The following is a 20,762-nucleotide window of genomic DNA, read 5'->3' as shown; positions in this document are numbered from 1 at the left end:
AAATGAGGGACAACTTAAGGTCTGAACCTACCTACACACGTGCCCATGAATAGGTACACTTAAATTATTATGATGGCCAGCCAACCACGTCATTATCATACAGATTCAAACATACTACTGAGAAAAAAAAATCTGTTGCTCATGGGGGATTTCTTCTGACCATGGGTAAATGGGTACTTCTTAAATATGTGGGAACTATGGAAAGAAATAATTTATCGTTTTAAGCATTAAAAATTATTGTATGATGATACTTGGCAATGAAAGGGTCTGCTGTGTAAAATCAACCTGAGACCAGTCACATCAATAATTCCACAGAATTCTCTACAGGAGTGCATAAATGAAAATCTATAATATCTCAGAAAGAAAGATTGCAAAGTCATTGGGGAAAAACATACAAGACAGTTTCACTTAATGATGTGGAAAAGGCATGGACATATCTCCTCCTCAGGGCATATCCCTTTTTTGGGGATAGGGGATCGTTTTTTTAAATTTTATTTTATTGATTATTTTTGGTACCAGAGATGGAATCCTGGGGTACCGAACTACTGAGCCACATCCCCAACCCCTTTTTGTATTTTATTTAGAGACAGGGTCTCACTGAGTTGTTTAGGGCCTCCCTAAGTTGCTGAGGCTGGCATGAACTCCTAATCCACCTGTCTCAGTCTCCCAAGCCACTGGGATTACAGGCATGTGGGTGGCACCCCACTAATAGTTCTTTTTTTAATTGATTTTTTAATTTGTTCCTTTAAGATATACATTACAGTAGAATGTATTTTGACATATTATACATACATGGATCATAACTTATTCTAATTAGGATCTCATTCTTGTGGTCGAACATCATATGGAGTTATACTCGTTGTGTATTCACACATGAACATAGGAAAGTTATGTCTGATTTGTTCTACTTTCTTAGGGCATATTTTTATTATATACAACTTAGTAAGCCTTAATTGATAAGAACTTCTCAGCAATTATTGTAGAACAAATTGAATTACATTCTCTACCTGAAAGAAAATCTAAGTGTTCTATAAGCATAACCTAATTATAAACTTTATATTAATGAAAAATTTAGATAATAATTAATGAAGACTTGTATTTTCAGGTGAAAACCTTTTTGCTGATAGTTAACAATGTACCTCTCATTTAGAAGTTCGAGTTACCATTTCGTTAAGCCAACATGTGGGATGGGTTCCTTATAAAATATTTTGGAAACTTGGTTCTTAATAAATAGCAGAATCGAGACATATGGAGATTACTATTTCTTCAGAGTAGTGAAAAATTATCACTTTGGCTATTTGCATGTAAATGTAGACAACTGTGGTAGAATAGTAGTTTTGAAAATTTAAAAGTTTCTTAATATGTGGTATTAATTTTATAGCAAAATAATGTGCCTTTAATTATATTTTAAAAATGATTTTCTCCTATAATTTCTCTTACCTGGTGATATTTTCTCTACTAAGGCATTAGCTAAAGTGTTGAGTGCTGTTTCTCATAGAGAAAATGAGGAATCTGATTAGACAAGGGTGGACAGCAGAAAGCCCACATAGGTTTGGGGACTCAGATAGACCTGTACCCTCTGTTCTGGATAGATGGCATCTAGGAAGAACAAGGACTGCTTGACAACTCCTTAGAATTCTTCCATGCCCCAGGGTCAAGAGAGGCAGCACTGTGAACTCAAGGCAGGCACGGGAGTTAGTTAGAAGATAGGGCAGCTGCCTGTTGAAGTGGGCACCATTATTAGGCAATGACTGAGGCTGAGTAGCCACCCAAATAATAAACAGGGCAGCCAGGATTTATGTACAAGTAGATATTGCATTGACCCATGGAAAAAAAAAATAAGCTAATGGAACAGAATAGCAAGCCCAGAAACAAACCTTTTAAAATGACATTTATACCAGTGAGTAAAGGATGGAGTATTTACAAAAGTTAACCTGGGCAATTTTTCATCCATATGAAATGAAACTAGGTGCCTTTCCCAAATTGTACATAATAATAAATTCTAAATATGAATTATGAAGTTATAAAACTTTTAGAACATGTAGAATATCTTTTCGACTGTGGTATACAGGATTTCTTAGGATATACAACAAATAGCCCATAAAAGACTAGATTAGTTATTGACAATGCTAAAATTATAATTTGTAACTTTAGAGACTTAAAAAATGGGGAAGGAGTCCACAAACTGGAAGATCCTTCAAGTTTTTATTTTATTTCTTGGTTCTAAAAAATATATTCAGTTTCCCCTCTACATAAAGCAAGAAAATTAGGGTATATAAAAATGTTTCACCTTTATATTGTGACTTAGAGACTAGTTTCATAAATGCCATTTTATTGCGTTTTCAAAAATCCTCCTGCCAAAAACACAAGTTTGGGGTGGGGTTACTCTTCTTGTTTATAGATAAAGGAACTGTATTATTGTGTCATGTTCAAGCCAGTGAGTGTTAAATCCAGAGGAGAAGCTGGGTCTTGAGATTATATCAATTTGTTTTTAAACAACAAATGCTGTACCAAAAAGATTAAAGGATTTAGAATCTAAGCAACTGCATTTGAGCCCTGGTTCCACCAGGAACTCTCCACAGATTGTTAGAAGAAAAAAAAAGATAAGAAACTGTTTAAGCAAACACTTATCTGTAAGTCGCAATACATAGCAGCTACTATATTTTTCCATTTGCTGTTGAACTTGACAGAAAGATATTAAGCAGTTGAAGGTAGTAATCTCATCTACTTCTTTTCTATTCTTCATAGACCCTCACACAGTACTGAACATATATGTGTAATATTAATAGGGGATAAACAGATATATACTTGCTCATGGAAAATAATCATGATACTAATAAGATGACAAAACATTTTAAAGAAAAATATGAATAAAATTCAGAAAAGAAAAAAGAAATGAGTCTTTGAGGGTTGCACAGGGTGAATTGCTATTGGAAAATGTCTGACTTTGGATCAGATTCACTTTGCCTTTCTTAGACACTTGTTCATTGTGAGTAGGGTATCAAGCATCCTGGAGTCAGGCAGCTGCTGGCATAATGGTGGTTTTGAAAAGGGGGACTGCGATGTCCTGGATCAAAGTATCAGATGCAGTGTTTTCTTAGTTTCACTTTCAGAAAGACTCAGATGTTAAATGTGCAAAGGATTTGAGAATTAAGAAGAGAGCTCATAATCACAGACATGGAAGAATTAATATGTGTTGAGAGCCACAGCTGAAGGGGCCCCAGCGAACTTTCAGACTGCCAGCTGATGATTGGCTCACAGTGGCCCCAGCAACATGTAGCTGATTGGCTCCTCTGCGGTGATGCTCATTGGTGATGCTCATTGGGCTGTTTCCCTGCCCTTTCAGGCCACAGAGCTGCTCATTGGGGGACTTTTTTGGCTCCGCCCATGCGACCCAGCCAATCGGCCTCAAGAGCAGGAGGATTATGGGAGGTGGAGAGGCTGGTGGTGGGGGAAGTGGCTTGTGGGAAGCCGGTGGTGGCAGTTGGGCTCTGAGGGTTTTTCCTGAGGAGCTGTTTTGTTTGGCGTGTGTGGTTCTAAAAATAAAGTTAGTTTCTTTTGACAAGTGGCTCCTGAATTGTGCCCAGCCAGACTGCGGCAAATATGCCACCCCAGACAAACACTTATTCTACCTTAATGTCAATATATGTGAGAGATCATGTTGGACTTATATTGGATGGCCTAGATCTCCCTCACCCTCTACACAGATGTATGGATGTAATGCATGCACGGCGATTCACACTCTACTGGAAACAATAAGAGATTCAGCTGAGCAGTCTTATTTGAACTTCATATTTGTTTGTGTGTGTGTGTGTGTGTGTGTGTGTGTGTGTGTGTGTAGTTCACTCTACAGGGAGGCCAGAAATTTCCTCACTGTAATATTTTCCTAATTCACACAAAAGGAGACCTGGGGATTGTAGATCAATCATGAGAGCAAAGTGACTGTGATTTGATAAGGAGGGTAGCACTTGGCCGCACACATCCTGTGAGTCAGCCTCACTCTTGCTGCTAGATTTGTTATGTCTCTGTGTGGCCTGTGGTTTGGGTAAAGGACAGTCATTTCCATGATCAAAGCGAACACTTTAGGACAAAACACTTTCTAAAAATCAATCAGCTAGTGTTTGAAGAAGCTCTGGCCACTTCTAGAAAAGAGAACAAGACGGAGAGTTCTTAGCTCTTATGGTTTAAATATGAGGTGTCCCTCAAAAGCGCTGGAGACAATACAGCAATGCTCAGAGGTAAAGTGATTAGATGATGAGAGTTGTGACCTAATCAGTGGATTAATTCATTAGATGGGTTAATAGTTTAAATGGACTAACTAGGTGATAACTGTAGGCAGGTAGGATATGCTGGAGGAAGTAGGTCATTGGGGGCATGCCTTTGGGGTTTATATTTTGACCCTTACACCTCTTTCTCTGCTTCCTGGATGCCATAAAATGAGCAACTTTCCTCCTCCATGCCCTTCTACCATGATGGTCTGCCTCACCTCAGGTCCAGAGCAAGCGTGGTGATCAATCATGGGCTGATTTTCTAAAACTGTGAGCTCAAAATAAACTTTTCCCCCTCTCAGTTGTTCTTGTCAGGTATTTTGGTCATAGCAATGAAAAATGGCCTTACCCTGGGTGTTAAAAATGCACTCTATTATCATGTATATCTAAAAAGAACAACAAAAACAAAAAATTTAAACTAGGGGGGCTGGGGATGTGGCTCAAGTGGTAGCGCGCTCACCTGGCATACATGCGGCCTGGGTTCAGCCCTCAGCACCACATACAAAACAAAGATTTTGTATGTCTGCTGAAAACTAAAAAATAAATATTAAAAATTCTCTGTCTCTCTCTTTATAAACAAAAAAACTAGGGGAAGATAAGAGTTACTTTAAAAAGTTTGCTTGTTCAAGTTAATTTTGGCCCTAATTACTAGTCTTTGGTTATCAAATTTATTTTTAAGCTTTGGAATGGGAAAGACACACCTTCCAAAAGAATCTTTAGGACTTGCTGCATGTAGGAAAAGAGCCCAATTGCCCTCTCTGAAATTAAAGTTCCTCATGCGATTTCAGTTAGAAATAATTGATATATCATTTTTGCATATTTGAGATGGTGCATCCTTAGCTCCTTTACTGTCTATGAAGAAATGCTTTGAAATGGATAAAGTACTATGCATAAAATATTTCTAATTATATTAAATCATTCTAAAATTTATTTCCACACTCTTATTTTTTCCTATTTATTTAAGTTTGTAGGTTAGTTTCATTTTTGAATTTGATGTATTATTATTTCATTATACATTATTTAATTTACAAAATTGGAAGGTTAGTAAGTGGTTGTTCCTATCTATTTAAAAATTGTTATTTTTTGAGTTAGATCAAGCAAATAACATATAGGAAGCTTAGAAAATGTTACAGATTTCTCCTGGAAAGAAGATAGTAATCTCCATTTTTTTTTTTTTTTAGGTGTAAAACTGAGAGGGAAAGAAACGATCTTTCCCAGTGTTTACACCAGTTTTCTGTCACTGTTACAAATACCTGATATAAGTCAACTTTAAAAAAATGTTTATTTGGGATCATGGTTTTGGAGGTTTCATGGTTTTGGGCCTGCGGAGAGTCAGAACATCATGGTGGGCAGGACTTAGTGAAACAAAGCTGCTCACTTTATGGCATCCAGGAAGGGGGTGGGGAGGGAGGTGCTGGGGTCCCAAATCCTCTTTACCTCTGTGACCTTTTTCCAACGTTTTCCAAATAGACCTCACCTCTTTCAGGTCCTCTTACCTCCCAATAGCCTTATGGGTTGGGAACTAAACCTTTAACATAGCGGTCTATTTGGGAGACATTTCTGATACAAATTGTAGTACCCAGTTTATCTAGATGGGTGAATAGCAAATTTCCAAGAAAGCAAAGGTCACTGTCAGCAAAATAATGAGATGGATCATATTTGTGTCTAATTGTCCTCCATTTCTATTTCTTCTCTTTTTGAAATCTTAACTAAGCAATGTCATGTCCCATATTCTCTCAAGGTCTGCTCTACACTAATCAATAATTTTTAACCAGTGATATTAGCTTCCTCTTTTAATATCTTTCCCAACGGTCACTAGCTTGTATGGGAAAATCCAGCATTTAAAGCCAGAAGACTGAATTTGAATCTTCTAATTCTTAAATAATCCAATTCTGAGTTCCCTAATGTGTAACATAGGGATAATAATTGTGGCCTAAAGTAAATGTTGTAAAGATTAAGCATATGTAACAAGAATTCATGCTATTAATTAGTAGTAATTAATACTATTAATTAGTAGTAATTAATATGCATTTTCTTGAGGGCATTATGACTCATGTGTTTGAGAGAATTTCAGATTCAGTGATAAGTAAATGAGAAAATATTTTGGAACATCTACAAAGTTTCGTATGTCTCTATGCAGAAGAAAGTCTGTGCATTAAGAGAATATCTACCCCTTTGCACATTCATGAGAATGGCTGCTATAAAAATAAAATAAAATAATAATGTGTTGGTGAAGATGTGGAGAAACTGGAATCCTCATGAACTGTTTCTGGGAATGTAAAATGGTTTGGTTCTATGGAAATAGTACAGGGACTAGAAGAGATACTAGTATTTCCGGGTTCTTAGCAGCATTATTCACAATAGCCAAAAAGTGGAAGCCACCCAGGTATCTATGGATGGGTGAATGCATAAACAAAATGCAGATCTTGCTTCTGCCTTCAGAAGCAATTGCCTGCATACATACAATTAATCAACTTTAAAGAGGAAGGAAGTCTAACATATGCTACAACATGAATGAACCTTGAGGACATTGTGCTAAATGAATAAGCCAGTCACAAAAGGACAAATACAGTATGATTCCACTTATATGAGGTACTTACAGTGGTCAAATTCATAGACACAGAAAATAGAAGGGGCTGGACAAGAGAATGAGAGTTACTTTCTAACGAGTATAGAATTTTAGTTTTACAAGAAGAATAATTCTGTGGATGGAGGATGATGTTGATGGCACAATGATTTGATTATACTTGGTAACTCTGAAGAATAAACTTAAAAATCATTAAGATGGTATATTTAAATTATAGGTATTTTCCCATATTTTTTAAAGGCAAACAACCAGTCTGGTACATCAGCATCTTTCATTTTTTTTTACCTGAACAATTGTCTATTTGAAAAACAAGTATCTAAAAAACAAAGTAATGCCTTTATAATGTATTACTTAACTTTCATAACAAGCCCTGTCTTCTACACATTCCTTATTAGTATACTGCATATAAATTATTGCTTACTGCCTGGGGCAGCACTGGTAACGGTACTGCCTTGAATTCGTTAGTTAACGTATCCTAACCTTGATTTACCCACTTGTTAAATAAAAGTGCAAACTTTTTTTTTCTTTTTCTTTTTTGCAGAGGCGAGGGTTTACCAGGGGCACTCAACCACTGAGCCACATCCCCAGCCCTATTTTGTATTTTTTTTAGAGACAGGATCTCACTGAGTTGCTTAGCGCCTTGCTTTTGCTGAGGTTGGCTTTGAACTCTAAATCCTCCTGCCTCAGCCTCTCTAGCTACTGGGATTACAGGTGTGCGCCAATGCCGCCAGCAAAAGTGCAAATTTCTATCTAATAGTGTTCTCGCGAATATCAAAATGACGTATGCAAAGAACCTAGTAGGCATATGGCACAGTCAATATGTTTGTTTTCTTCTACAAGGTAAACTCATATAACAATTGTACCTTACGAGTCATAATCAAAAAAGATGAGAAGGACAGTTGTATATGAAAGGGAGTATGGTGGTCCCATTGTGGTTCCCCAGGATGAGGGTTTTTCTCAGCTTTGTAGAATATAGATGTAGATTTTGGCATCAACTTTTTGGTGCTAGGAGAAGCTATGGTTCTCAACCCCCACTTCCACCCCTACCACCCATCACCCATCTAATCAGGACTCCGCCAGAACTAACAATGGGGAAATCCTTACAGTGAGGTCCTAAAATTATTTGCTGGTTTGCTCTGCCTGAAACTTGTCTCTGCATATACTTTTAAACACCACACACCAAAAGCTCAAGAATGTAAAAAAATACATTCTCAATAGGCTTGGGTGGGAAAAAAAAAATGTGGCTTTGAAAAGATTTTCTAACTTCTCTACCAAAGTGTATGTTGTTCTTCATTTATTAAATTGCCTTAGCTGGTATTCTTTCTTTTTAAAGCTATCTTGTGCAGAATCTACTGCCCCATTACACTAATTAACAATGTAAATATTTTAACAAACTCAGTGGGATTAGTTTACTTTAGCTTTAGTTAAATGTATAATTTAACACTCCCAAGACAACTTGCCTCACCCCATCATTTGATGCCTCTCAGCATCCAATGAATTAATTACATGGCTAAGAATTTCACAAAAAAATCTTAAATCAGAAATTTATTGTAATGCAGAAGTCAATGTTTTATTTTTACTTCAATCCCATGACCCCTCAAATGAATGTATTTTGGGATTTTTATTGGACAATTTTCTTAAATCAAAGGAAATAAAATTATTCTATAGATATGCATGTTCTGAACTTTTGGCTTATTAATGAACTATTATGATTGTAGGGAAGGATAATTATATTGCTAATCTGGAGAAGTTCACCCTAAAATATGTTTGCCTTAAAAAATATTTCATGGTCATTAAGTGACACTTGTACAAGCTCTCTATACCCTCCCCATGGTGTTGAAGAAAGTTTCCTTTGGAGTGAGATATTAAAAAAAAAAAAATTTCTCTGTTGATTTTTCTTTTCCTATTTCTTTTCTTCTCTTCTTCTTCCTACACTTTTAGCCCCCAAAGTGCAGTATTTATGAAAGTCTCTGAGCAGCAATGAGCTTAACTAGCAAACAAGAAAAACCATGTATTTGTTTCCTAAGAATGGTTGCTTTTATGTGTTCTATGATTCACCTACAACAGGCTAGATGATTCTTCATGAGAACCAATAAATAAGATTTGAAATCTGAGGCGATTTTGGGGGGTTTCCAGCCTGCCTTTTGTGTTTGATGAGTTCAGTCATTCAAATGTGATGCAGGTGGCCCAGACTACCCCCAGGTAGAGGTACTCTGATCTGCTCTGGTAGAACATGAGTCCAAGACACCCTCCAGTGACAGAGAACCAGCCCTTGGTTAGCATTGAACAGGAATTGGGCAATTGCTACATTGGTTATTTATTTATTTTGATACATTTGATCATCTCCCCCAGGAAAACAGTATTCATTTATTCAATTCAGAACATCAGCCAATGAAAGAATATGGTTATCATAAAATAGTTGTTTCTCAGAAACCATAGACATATCTTTATTTTGCTTTCTATGGAATACTTAGTACTGGACAATTAAAGCAAGAAATAGTCAATTTTTTTATTACATATCATTGGCAAAGTTCACTAATAAGAAACTTTTTGGACCCATCATGATGGCTCACACCTGTAATCCCAGTGGCTCAGGAGGCTGAAGCAGAAAGATCGCTAGTTCAAACCCATCCTCAGCAAAAGCGAGGTGCTAAGCAACTCAGTGAGATCCGGTCTCTAAATAAAATACAAAACAGGACTGGAGATGTGGCTCAGTTGTCTAGTGCCCCTTACCAATTCCTAGTACCAAAAAACAAAAAAGGAAAAGAAACTTTGGTAATAGGTTTTTCTAAAAAGAATGTTTTTTTTAAGAATATGTAAAGATTATACAAAATACTAATTCCTATCTAATTTAAAAGATTATAACTCAAATTGCTAATTATTATCTTTGTGTCTCGGTGGAAGAAGTGACTATAGTTCTTCTTCACCCACCTTCTCATGAAGACTATGAAGCCTGCCCACCAATTAACTGTTTAAAGTAATGCAATGTGGTCAATGCTGAGTTTTTTGCACTTTTAAGCAGGCACTATCACAGAAAACACAAAATCCTATTGAGAGGGATGTTTAGTGTTCTTTATAATGTATCTCAAGCATCTTTTGAAGTGCAAACTACAAATGAAATGTGATTTTAAGGAAAAAGACTTCTAAATGAAGTATGAAATGGCTTTCCAATACTGCCAGGAGGGGCTGTACCAAGGGAAATCAGAATTACATTGCTAACCCTGGTTCAGTGTGGCAATCCCCTCCTTGGTACTTGAGTTCTTAGCTCTTGTCATGCCACCAGCTGAACTTGTCATACACAAGCTTACTCTGTTGCTTTCTTTGGATACAAGACATTAATTTGTGTGTGTGTGTGTGTGTGTGTGTGTGTGTGTGTGTGTGTATGTTTGCTAAAAATCCTTGCTAGTCATGGGTTGAAGCCTTGTGGGCTATTGTAAGCGGTCACATGGTAGAAATCCTAGGAGCACTTCCAGTTTGTGCTGGTATGACTAAGGTTTTGATTAATGGTGAGAAGGCTAAAGATAAGTGATAGACCCAACCTGATCTTTTCTTAAAATTGGGAGCCATCTCGCCACAAAGCCATGAAAAGATAATTTCGGCTTTACTATAAATTACTGCAAATTCTGAACCTGCTTGGAATGCCTGCCTGTGCCTTGAACTCACCCATGCCTGGCTCTCTGACCAGATAGCAGCCCTCTCTGAAACCTTAGTGACGCCTCACAAATCTTGGCCTTCCCTGGCCAGACAACAACCCTCTCTGAGGCTCTATGATCCTCATAAATTCTGATGTTGGGGCCAGCAAAAAATGTAAACTACCATTAGTGTGATGCTCCTCAGAGTTCTGTTATCTGTAACCCCGCCTTTGTGTAACTTTCTGGGCTATAAAGCTGGGCTGCAGGAAAGCTGCTGCTGCTGTCTTGTTCCAGCGGTTTTGGGAGGGAGAGGCAGCCCGGCAGGTCGAAATAATAAGCTTGCTTTAATTTGATTTTAATTGGAGTCAGTGTCCTTCAACTCCCCCTCCCATCAGCAGCGAAAATGAAACCTGTCTAGCCAGCACTGGGGGAGGGGCAAGCGGAAAAAATCAAAACAATAGAGTGACGGGGTTCCCAATAGCCACCCTCCACACCCAACAAACGGCAGGCCCAGAGTACAGTTTGAACTGCCGAGATGCATCACTCAGGGGAAACCTGGTCTAGCAGGAGAAACCAGGACTAGCAGGAGAAACCAGGGGACTAGAGGCCAGGCCCGCGACTGGGCGGCTGGAGACCGCCCGCCTGCCGGCAACCGGGAGCTGAAACCAACCAGAGACAGTCCAGTCCCATCTCCCCATTCGGACACCCCGGCAAGGAGCCTGGGGCCCGCCATAGCAGAGAGGTAACGTCACTGGAGCTCGGTCATCAGAATTCCTTCCCAGCAGAATCCACTTTAGCAGGCACAGTCTACCAACACAAAGGAGAGACAACAAAGAAATACAAAACCAAAACAAATCTATAGAAGAGAGCAGAAACACAGCAATCAAATAGAGCTGGAAAGTAACGTGAACATCATGAAAAAACAAGGGAAAAAAGGAGTACAAACAATGCAGGATAACTTAATTCAACAGGAGACCTAGAAGCATCAGAAACATGGATAGGGAAAGAATTCAAGGCATACCTAACTCAGATGGAAAGGAATATTAGAGAAGACATGAGACAGCAAGTCCAAGCAATAAAAGTATATTTTGAAAATGAATTAAACAAACAAATTCAAATGGCAAAGAACGAGCTTTACCAGGGGATAGAGATCTTAAAAAAAATCAAACAGTAATACTAGAAATGTAGGAAACTATAAACCAAGTTAAAAACTCAAACGAGAATATTACAAATAGACTAGATCAAATAGAAGTCAGAACATCAGACCATGAAGACAAAGTTTATCAACTTGAAAAGAATATAGTCAACACAGAAAAGATGCTTAAATCCCACGAGCAATCTATTCAAGAGTTATGGGATGTCATTAAAAAAACAAATTTGAGAGTCATCGGGATAGAAGAAGGCATAGAGATTCAAACCAAAAGAATGGACAACTTATTAAATGAAATAATTCTAGAAAACTTCCCAGAGATGAAAGACGGAATGGATTGTCAAATCCTGGAAGCCTACAGGACCCCAAACATTCAAAACCGAAATAGACCAACTCCAAGACATATAATTATGAAGATAGCCAACATACAGAACAAGGAGAGAATATTAAAAGCTACGAGAGAAAGGAGGCAGATTATACTCATGGGTAAACCAATTAGGTTAACGACTGATTTTTCATCACAGACCTTGAAAGTGAGAAGATCCTGGAACAATGTATTTCAAACACTGAAAAATAATGGATTCCAACCAAGAATAATGTATCCAGCAAAATTAAGCTTCAGATTTGACAATGAAATTAAAATCTTTCACAATAAACAAAAGCTAAAAGAATTTGCAGCCAGAAAACCAGCACTGCAAAGCATTTTGAGCAAAATACTACAAGAAGAGGAATTGAAAAATAGTTCCCAAAACTAACAGCGGGAGGTATCTCAGTAAAGGGGGAGGAAAATAACCAAAAATTAAAAACTAGCCAAACTAAGATAAATAAATAAATAAACATGACTGGAAGTACAAATCATATTTCAATTGTAACCTTAAATGTTAATGGCCTAAACTCACCAATCAAGAGACATAGGCTAGTAACCTGGATCAAAAAAACAAATCCAAAAATATGCTGCCTTCAGGAGACTCATGTGATAGGAAAAGACATACACAGGCTGAAGGTAAAAGGTTGGGAAAAATCATACCACTCACATGGCCCTCGGAAGCAAGCAGGAGTGGCCATACTCATATCGAATAAAATCAACTTCAAACCTAAGTTAATCAAAAGGGATAAAGAAGGACACTATATACTGTTAAAAGGAACCATCCACCAACAAGACATAACAATTATCAATTTGTATGCACCAAACTATGGAGCTGCAACGTTCATAAAAAAAACTCTCCTCAAGTTCAAGAGTCAAATAGACTACAACACAATAATTATGGGCGACTTCAACACACCGCTCTCACCATTAGACAGATCCTCTAGACAAAAACTGAATAAAGAAACTATAGAACTCAACAGCACAATCAATAACCTAGACTTAACCGACATATATATATAATATATCAACCATCATCAAGTGGATACACGTTCTTCTCAGCAGCACATGGATCCTACTCAAAGATAGACCATATATTATGCCATAGGGCAACTCCTCGTAAATATAAAGGCATGGAGATAATACCATGCACCATATCTGATCATAATGGAATGAAACTGGAAATCAATGATAAAAGAAGCAAGGAAAAATCCTACATCACATGGAAAATGAACAATATGTTACTGAATGATCAATGGGTTACAGACGACATAAAGGAGGAGATAAAAAAAATTCTTAGAGACAAATGACAATACAGACACAACATACCCAGAATCTATGGGACACAATGAAAGCAGTTTTAAGAGGGAAATTCATTTCTTGGAGTTCTTTCCTCAAAAAAAGAAAAAACCAACAAATAAATGAACTCACACTACACCTCAAAAACCTAGAAAAGGAAGAGCAAAACAACAGCAAATGTAGTAGAAGACAAGAAATAATTAAAATTAGAGCAGAAATCAATGAAATTGAAACAAAAAAAACCATTGAAAAAAATTGATAAAACTAAAAGTTGGTTCTTTGAAAAAATAAATAAGATCGACAGGCCCTTAGCCATGCTAACGAAGAGAAGAAGAGAGAGAACTCAAATTACTAACATACGGGATGAAAAAGGCAATATCACAACTGACACTACAGAAATACAGAAGATAATTAGAAAGTATTTTGAAAACCTATATTCCAATAAAATAGAAGATAGTGAAGATATCGATAAATTTCTTAAGTCATACGATCTGCCCAGATTGAGTCAGGAAGACACACACAATTTAAACAGACCAATAACAAAGGAAGAAATAGAAGAAGCCATCAAAAGACTACCAACCAAAAAAAGCCCTGGACCAGATGGGTATACAGCGGAGTTCTACAAAACATTCAAAGAAGAATTAATACCAAATACTTTTCAAGCTATTTCAAGAAATAGAAAAAGAAGGAGCTCTTCCAAATTCATTCTATGAGGCCAACATCACCCTGATCCCGAAACCAGACAAAGACACTTCAAAGAAAGAAAACTACAGACCAATATCTCTAATGAACTTGGATACAAAATTCTCAATAAAATCCTGGTGAATCGAATACAAAAGCATATCAAAAAAAAATAGTGCACCATGATCAAGTAGGATTCATCCCTGGGATGCAAGGACAATAACCATATGATCATCTTGATAGATGCAGAAAAAACATTCGACAAAGTACAGCATCCCTTTATGTTCAAAACACTAGAAAAACTAGGGATAAGAGGAACTTACCTCAACATTGTAAAAGCTATATATGCTAAACCTCAGGCTAGCATCATCCTAAATGGAGAAAAACTGAAGGCATTCCCTCTAAAATCTGGAACAAGACAGGGATGCCCTCTATCACCACTTCTATTCAATTTAGTTCTTGAAATACTAGCCAGAGCAATTAGACAGACAGAAGAAATTAAAGGCATAAAAATAGGAAAAGAAGAACTTAAATTATCGCTATTTGCGGATGACATGATAATATATTTAACAGACCCAAAAGAGTCTACAAAGAAACTTCTAGAGTTAATAAATGAATTCAGCAAAGTGGCAGGATATAAAATCAACACGCATAAATCAAAGGCATTCCTGTATATCAGCAACAAAACTTCTGAGATGGAAATGAGGAGAACCACTTCATTCACAATATCCTCAAAGAAAATAAGATACTTGGGAATCAACCTAACAAAAGAGGTGAAAGATTTATACAATGAAAACTATAGAACCCTAAAGAGAGAGATAGAAGAAGATCTTAGAAGATGGAAAAATGTGCCCTGTTCATGGATAGGCAGAACTAACATCATCAAAATGGCGATATTACCCAAAGTTCTCTACAGGTTTAATGCGATGCCAATCAAAATCCCAATGGCATTTCTTGTAGAAATAGATAAAGCAATCATGAAATTCATATGGAAAAACAAAAGACCCAGAATAGCAAAAGCAATTCTAAGCAGGAAGTGTGAATTGGGAGGTATAGCGATACCAGAGTTCAAACTGTACTACAAAGCAATAGTAACAAAAACAGCATGGTACTGGTACCAAAACAGGCAGGTGGACCAATGGTACAGAATAGAGGAAACAGAGACTAATCCACAAAGTTACAACTATCTTATATTTGATAAAGGGGCTAAAAACATGCAATGGAGAAAGGATAGCATCTTCAAGAAATGGTGCTGGGAAAATTGGAAATCCATATGCAACAAAATGAAACTGAATCCCTTTCTCTAGCCATGCACAAAAGTTAATTCCAAATGGATCAAGGAGCTAGGAATTAAATCAGAGACACTGTGTCTGGTAGAAGAAAAAGTCGGCTACGATCTACATACTGTGGGGTCGGGCTCCAAATTCCTTAATAGGACGCCCATAGCCCACGAGTTAATAATAAGAATAAACAAATGGGACTTACTTAAACTAAAAAGTTTTTTCTCAGCAAGAGAAACAATAAGAGAGGTTAATAGGGAGCCTACATCCTGGGAACAAATTTTTACTCCTCACACTTCAGATAGAGCCCTAATATCCAGAATATACAAAGAACTCAAAAAATTAAACAATAAGATAACAAATAACCCAATCAACAAATGGGCCAATGACCTGAACAGACACTTCTCAGAGGAAGACATACAATCAATCAACAAGTACATGAAAAAATGCTCACCATCTCTAGCAGTCAGAGAAATGCAAATCAAAACCACTCTAAGATACCATCTCACTCCAGTAAGATGGGCAGCCATTATGAAGTCAAACAACAATAAGTGTTGGTGAGGTTGTGGGGAAAAGGGTACACTTGTACATTGCTGGTGGGACTGCAAATTGGTGAGGCCAATTTGGAAAGCAGTATGGAGATTCCTGGGAAAGCTGGGAATAGATCCACCATTTGACCCACTATCGCCCTTCTCGGACTATTCCCTGAGGATCTTAAAAGAGCGTACTATAGGGATACTGCCACATCAATGATCATAGCAGCACAATTCACAATAGCTAGACTGTGGAACCAACCTAGACGCCCTTCAATAGATGAATGGATAAAAAAAAAGTGGCATTTATATACAATGGAGTATTATGCAGCACTAAAAAATGACAAAATCATAGAATTTGCAGGGAAATGGATGGCATTAGAGCAGATTATGCTAAGCGAAGCTAGCCAATCCTTAAAAAACAAATGCCAAATGTCTTCTTTGATATAAAGAGAGCAACTAAGAACAGAACAGGGAGGAAGAGTATGAGGAAAGGATTAACATTAAACAAAGATGAGTGGGGGGAGAGAAAGGGAGAGAGAAGGGAAAGTATATGGAAGTGGTAGGAGACCCTCAATGTTACACAAAATTACATATAAGAGGTTGTGAGGGGAAAGGGGGGGAAACAAGGGAGAGAATTGAACAACAGCAGATGAGGTAGAGAGGGAAGATGGGAGGAGAGGGGAGGGGGGATAGTAGGGGATAGGAAAGGTAGCAGAATACAACAGTCACTAATATGCCATTATGTAAAAATGTGAGTGTGTAACCAATGTGATTCTGCAATTTGTATTTGGGGTAAAAATGGGAGTTCATAACCCAATTGAGTCAAATGTATGAAAGATGATATATCACAAACTTTGTAATGTTTTAAACAACCAATAAAAAAAAATTAATTGGAGTCAGTGGTCTTTTCTTGAGCCCTGGTCTAACAATAAGAATGAGGAGGCACATCTGTCAGGCAAATGCCCTAGTAAAAATCCCGGCAAGAACTGGCCACTAACTCTTGGCTTTGGAGAGCTGAGTGAATTCAGCATCGTTGGTTCATTGTGGGAGCCTGGGGTTCCATGGCACAGGCTGCCGTCATGGGGACAGCAACTACACTTATCCTGGGAACTTCCCAATTTAATTGTGTTTTTTAAAAAAATATTTTCTAAATATTTATTTATTTATTTATTTATTTATTTATTTATTAGGTATAGATGGACACAACACAATGCCTTTATTTTTATGTGGTGCTGAGGATGGAACCCGGGTCCCGCCTGTGCTAGGCAAGTGCTCTACTCAGCCCCTTAATTGTGTTTTTGAGTGGTACTGCTGTGGGAAAGTTCCTATCAGTCTTGGATTTGGCTGCCCCTGTTTTCAGAACCACATCATTACAGTATTAATATTTTCAGAAAAGGGAATGATAACTAAAAATAACTGTTACCATTTATGGAGTCAACAAAGTTCTAGGACTTTATATATGATCTTGTTCAGTATCCATGATATCCCTGAATTTGAGTATTCCCAGCTCTATGAAGAGATTAAGAATATCTACCTTGCTGAACAAATAGAGAAAAATTAAGGTTAAGAGAAATTAAAAGAACTGTACAAAATTCATGTAGTTAGTAACAAAGAATCTCAATGATGATAAAGGTCATTCTCTTTCCATGAGGCTACTGGTTTTCTTGATTGAAATAACTGGTATATTGGAAATAAGGGAAAGAGTTTTGTAATAAGAGCCCTGAAATCCCTTTGTGAGAGAATGATGATAATTATATTAATATGACATACCAGCAATAATTATAACCAATATATACTAATTATATGCCATGTGATGTCCTGAGCCCTTATAATGATAATTTTAATAAGAATGATAATTTAACTTAATCCTCAAAAAATTCTATATTATAGACAATATTCTTGTTATTCACCATTTTCTGGAGGAATAAATTGAGGCACAGAGTCTGAAGAATGTATACTTATTGTAACATACCTAGTAAATAGTAGAAATGAAAGGTCAACTAATAACAAATTAACTATACAACGTTAACCCAATTTTTCTTTTACTGCAAATTTAAATTAAGAGCTGAACTTTGTGATGGTTACTTTCTATGTGTTAACTTCACTGGGCTAAGTGATGCCCAGATAGCTGGTGTAACTCTTTCTAGGTGTATCTTTGAGGGTGTAAAGAGATTCAGATTGAAGTTAGTAGAAACAAAAGAACTTCCCCCATCAATATAACCATGCATCATCCAATCCACTGAGGAAACAAACAGAACAAAAAGGTGAAGGAAAGGTAAATTCCATCTTTCTGTTCAAGCTGAAACATGCATTTTCTCTTGCCTCCAGACTGCAGATCTCCTGCTTCAGGACTCAGACTGGAACTTATACCACTGGCATCTCTTTTTCTCAGGGCTGTGTGTTTGGACTGAAACTATACCACAAGTTTTCCTTGGCTCCAGCTCCAAGCGACAGATTGGAATTTAGCAGCCTCTGTAATTTCATGCACCGATCCCTCAACATATAACCTTTTCTATATATATCTACACATCCTAATGGTTCTGTGTGTCTGAACAACCCTCAACAAGTTTCATAGAGGAAAGATAAGCCCAACTAAATTAAGTAAACTCTATTGAAATGTAAATGACATAGAAAGAACTAGATAAGGATAACACAGTGCACTATGTAGCACAAAGAGTAGTTTAGAAGTACCCTCCTAAATTCGTAGCTCTTTCAGGATATTTTTGTTCTATCCTACTGTGTCTCATGTTCTCTTCCCAAGTGTACTTTGGCCAGAAAATTCCTCATCTTCTGGCATCTGGTCATTCCAAGTTAGTGAATGCTTTGTTAATGCCAAAACATAAAAGTCATGCATGAGGTTTAAAGAGTTGCTGGTATCTGAATAGAAAAAAAAATCGAAAACGTACAAGGAACTTTACAGTGTGTTGCCAGGCCATGCTTTTCCAAAATCGCTCCTCCTTCCAATCTTACTTCAACTCTACCATGCTGTGTCTCTACTCAGGAGCAGCCATGTCAACACTACCGGATTTGCCATTAAAACTTCTAAGTGGTGATGTTCTACATGATACTGGTCAATTAAGAATATTCATAGGGCTGGCACTGGATCAGAGTAGAGGCCTGTGGTTGATTGATGCTCTTTGCTCCTTCCCAGTCAACTCTAGGAAGAAAGGACTTCCACAATAGGGCTAATTCCCAAATGACTTCTGGAATTCTTCTGCCTTGGTGGGAAGTCATTCTCAGTCATCCACAAGAAGTTACACTACATTGGACTTCTCTCCTCTCCCAATATTGTGTCTGTGTCTATTGAATGAAAACTGATTAAAATAAACATCAAAGAGAAATTTTGATTTACAGAACGCAGAAAGTAAACACAAGGAATCACTGTGTAGAAACAGACCTTAGAGCAAATGTCACAAACACCCCTAGGGAATTACAGAGGGATGTACTGAGCAGGGGACATCTAGATGAACAGGCTGGATTCTGATTGTTAACTGTGTTGTACAAATTCAGTGTCATGGACAGTCAGCTTCCAGCACTTAGCTCCTTGCTCCTATGGTTCTTCCATTTATTACAATACTCATATTTTAAGTTCCTAAACTCTTGGAACATTTTTGGCCAGAAAGTAAACTCTTTCACACTAGTCATACCTTCAAGGGCAGAAGTGAAGAAAGGAAGGAATCCCTAGTGACCAGGACACTTCTGGGAAGATTCATCCATGGGAGGTTATATCTCCATGGTGTCAAAGGAATCAGTGTTTGATGTCCTCCAGCCCCTAGTTGAAGCCTGAGACTGATCCCCATAGAGCCTAACTGTTACCTTCTTAGCCAGTCTTTTCCTTCCTATCCCATTCCAAACTGTAGACTTCCTTTCTCTCTTTAGCCTCCCTCCTCCTATTGATTTCTATGTTCGTCACCATCTGAAATGCAAAATGTTTTACTTATTTGTTTAATTATTTCGTCTTCACAATTAGATCCCAATCTCCATAAGGGCAGGGATTTGGGGCCATTTCTTGGGTTGTTGTTATCCACTACACTCAGAATAACTCCTGGCACACAGGATGCTCCTGACCCATATGAAATAAGAAATGAGTTATTTTCTTAGTTCATTTTCTATATACTGATATTTTACCAATAGGATTCCACTCCATCAGCATACAGATATCTAACAGTCTGGACCTTGTTTTCTAAGGAAACTGAGCTGAGATCCGTGGATATAAGCTTAACAAGAAAGACTAGAACAATTTGCATCCATCTGTAAAGTGCCATGGGTAACTTCCTAATGGAGTTCCCAGCAGCCCCAAACTTACCCTAAAATGAAACAAATGGTGAGTGGAATATCCTGGCAAGAACATGGGCACAAAGAAAAAGGGGGACAGTGTTCTACCCATGGCTTTGCTACAGACTTGATATATGACCCCAAGCAAGCAAATTAACTCCAAATGTCCCACTCCAAGGAACATGAAGTGGAATAAATGATGTTTAAATAACTTTTACTCCTATCACACCTTCCATCCTCCAACCCAATGTGTCCCACTAAGGAACATGTACAGTTTTAAATGTAGACTGTGATATAATAGAGAGAGGGCTAAAAAACAAAACAAAAATGAGAAAACCTCACAATACATTTCAAATTTAAAAACAGCCATGTTAGCTATAAATCTTTTCAGGGAAAGATGTCAAACCCCTTCCTTTACTTTCTAAAAAGGTTTCACATACTACTGCTTGTTTTCAATTCTTGTCTCTTCTCTCTGTTCCTAAAACATGTATATTTGAAACTTATCTTTATTGATTGGCTTGATTAAATTTTCTTAGAAAGCACATATGTAAGAATAAAATTTTTTTATGTTAGAGTTTTATTTCCAAACAAGACTCCAAACCAAACATTCTTATTTTGATAGTGATTATTTGAAATGTTATTTTCCAATTATGAGACTTAGTGGAAATATCTGATGTGAACTGAAATTTT

The sequence above is a fragment of the Callospermophilus lateralis genome, chromosome 13 (assembly GCF_048772815.1).
Source record: "Callospermophilus lateralis isolate mCalLat2 chromosome 13, mCalLat2.hap1, whole genome shotgun sequence".
NCBI lineage: Eukaryota > Metazoa > Chordata > Mammalia > Rodentia > Sciuridae > Callospermophilus > Callospermophilus lateralis.
The sequence above is the reverse complement of the archived record's forward strand: the minus strand, read 5'-3'. Positions refer to the sequence as shown.